Source organism: Silene latifolia, chromosome Y (genome assembly GCF_048544455.1).
Source record: "Silene latifolia isolate original U9 population chromosome Y, ASM4854445v1, whole genome shotgun sequence".
Classification (NCBI taxonomy): domain Eukaryota; kingdom Viridiplantae; phylum Streptophyta; class Magnoliopsida; order Caryophyllales; family Caryophyllaceae; genus Silene; species Silene latifolia.
This window is the reverse complement of record NC_133538.1, coordinates 209,461,971-209,464,752: the sequence shown is the minus strand read 5'-3', so window position 1 is coordinate 209,464,752 and position 2,782 is coordinate 209,461,971. Positions and strand designations below refer to the sequence as shown.

Sequence of the window (2,782 nt, the reverse complement as noted above, 5' to 3'; positions counted from 1 at the left end):
ACCTGTCATGAGATCTATCGTCTTAGTTTCAGTTGTTGAACTCTAGCAAACATTTGTTTTGGTTTTTAGAACAAGTAATCGTTAATTCTGAATACTTTAATATATGTTGTTTTGGAATGGTAACTTTGATATACTAGCCTCGGGAAACCTAGATGGTGATGGTCTCTCATGCTATGGTGGTCCTGGTAAGGCACCTTGGTATGTGGGGGTATCAACAGATATGTTCAAAGAGAAGGTGGGCACAATCAAGCATAATGGTGTCACCGAAGACCAAATTCTTCTCAAGCTCTTCCCTTTTTCTTTGAAAGACAATGCAAGGAAATGGTTTAATTCACATGATTCAGGTACATTCACAACTTGGGCTAGCCTCTCTAAGGCTTCCATCAACAAGTTTTACCCACCCTCAAAAATCGCAAGGATAAGGCATGAGAATCTAACGTTAAAAAAAAAAAGACCTTGAGACCCTAAGTGAAGCTTGGGAGCGATTCTGTGTCTTTCTTACCTCTTGCCCACACCATGGCATCCCCAAATGGATGACCACCCAAAAATTCTTTCAAACCCTTAAACCGAGATTTAAGTACATGATTGTGGCGGCTTCCGGCAAAAAATTCGATGCTATGAATAGCGCGGCTGTCACGGAGATGATTCAAAACATTTCCGAGATAAAAAATAGCTATGGTACAAGATATAGCGACAGAAAAGGTGAAGGGCCCACAAGACTTGAGTTTGAAACAAAGCTTAGGTTGGTTGAATTGTCAAAGAAATTTGATAACTTGGGATTGGAGAAGGGTAAGGGAAAAGTCCATTAAGTCCAACAAATCCAAAAGGAGAGACCAAGTCACTCTAGGGTGTACTATGTGCAAGAGCCAAGATCTCTTCCAAGAAACTACATGCAAAAACCGATATGTGACAATTGTGGTGGAGTAGGCCACCCATACGACACATACTCCTTCATGCATCTTCAACAAGATGACCAACACAAAAATGTTTTCTTGTGCAAGGGCAACAACCAAGGTACCAATATCAGCGTCAATAGACTTTCTACCGTGCTTTCCCGAATCAAGATCCGAGGCTTTCATACGAGGGCCAACCTTTGGACCCTAAATATCAACAACCTCAATAATAACCACCACCAAAGCCGGATCGTTCAAGGCAATACAACCAAAACCAAAACCAAAACTAAGGTCAAGGCTCCGCTTTTCGGAGATTTCCCCAAAACAACAACCAACCTTATGTTCCTCCACCCCTAAGGAACAACAATCGGAATGACAACAAAAACTTTCAACCTCAAGGCCACTTCCAAGAAAACCAAAACTTCCATGGAAATCAAAACTACCAAGGAAACCAAAACATCCAAGGAAATCAAATTACCAACCTCAAAATCAACCACCCCTTCTCATTGAACCACCAAACCCAAATGCTTCTATTGAATAAATGTTGGAAAACATGGAAGCCAAGGCATTAATAAGAGAAGCTAATGCGGAGCAACAATTCAAGCTTCTAAGGTCCGACATTTCTAATATCCAAGCACAGCAAAGAACACTTGATTCTTACATGGCTAACTCTAATCAAGGAGCCTATAATACTCCAAGGTGATCACAATCTTTACCAATGCAAGGATCCCACCCTAAGGATGGACCGCCTCATCCCCAACAAACTCACGCGGTCACCTTAAGGGGTGGAAAAGAATTGTAAGACCTTTGTAAGGACTATGACTACGATTCAAAGAGAAAGAGTGATGTTATGAGAGGTGGAGATGAGAGCCCACCTTTATCACCAATAAGTAGAGGTGAGCACTCTAAAAAGGAAGGTAAGTGATCAACCCATGTATGATGAAAACTTTGTCTTGGAAGAAATTGAGGTCGACAAAGTGGGTAGCAAAGATAAAGAAAAAGAATCCAAAAAGATTGATGACACCAAGCAAGCCTCACCTCCTAGCAAGGCTCATGTCCCTCCAATGCCTTTTCCTAATAGAGGCTAAGCAATGAATGAGGAGAATAAATTCTTTAAGTTCTTGGAAATGTTGAAGAAACTTGAAGTTTCATTGCTTTTGACCGAGATAGTGACACAAATGCCACTCTACACCAAATTTCTCAAAGGTGTGTTGACAAAGAAAATAGGAATCAGAGGAGATGGACTAGTTGCCTTGAAGGAAGAATGTAGTGCGGTGTTGCTTAATCACATGGCTAAGAAATAACAAGACCCGGGTAGCTTCTCAATCCCGTGTATGGTAGGCAATGTGAACATTGAAAGAGCTTTGTGCGATTTGGGTGCAAGTGTTAGCATCCTACCTCTTCCCATTACCAAGAAGCTCGGCTTCCAAGACATGATTCCCACTTCTATGACAGTGTAACTTGCCAATCAATCGGTGCAATACCCTAAAGGAGTTCTTGCTGATGTTCCGGTAAAAGTGTGGAATTTCTATATACCAACAAACTCCAATTATTATTGGTAGACCATTCAAGGCAACCGGAGTTGTAATGATTGATGTGAAGAATGGAAAGATTTCCTTCAATGTGGGAGAAAATGTGGTTAAATTCTCTCTAACTGGAGCTATGTCCAAGCCAATGTTTGACAGTGATTATTCGGTTGACATTCTTGAAGAGGTAATTGAAGAAACAAGGGATGAACATTCAGGGGAAGATAAAAAAGAAGATTACGAAGCTCTACCACCACTTTCATGTGAAGATGAGGGTAAGAACCCTCCAAAGGCAGACCTTAAACCCTTTCCCCCCCCCCCCCTCCGTTGAATATGCTTTTCTTGATGATGTAAAGACTTTCC

General features: G+C 41.3%; 1 non-coding gene across 1 annotated transcript; it reads right to left on the bottom strand.

Moving 5' to 3' along the window:
• Positions 1-415: 415 nt before the first annotated feature.
• On the bottom strand, positions 416-523 carry LOC141635895 (small nucleolar RNA R71). Its single transcript, XR_012540549.1, has one exon. It is a non-coding gene; the product is annotated as a small nucleolar RNA R71 (small nucleolar RNA).
• Between the last annotated feature and the right edge of the window lie 2,259 nt (positions 524-2,782).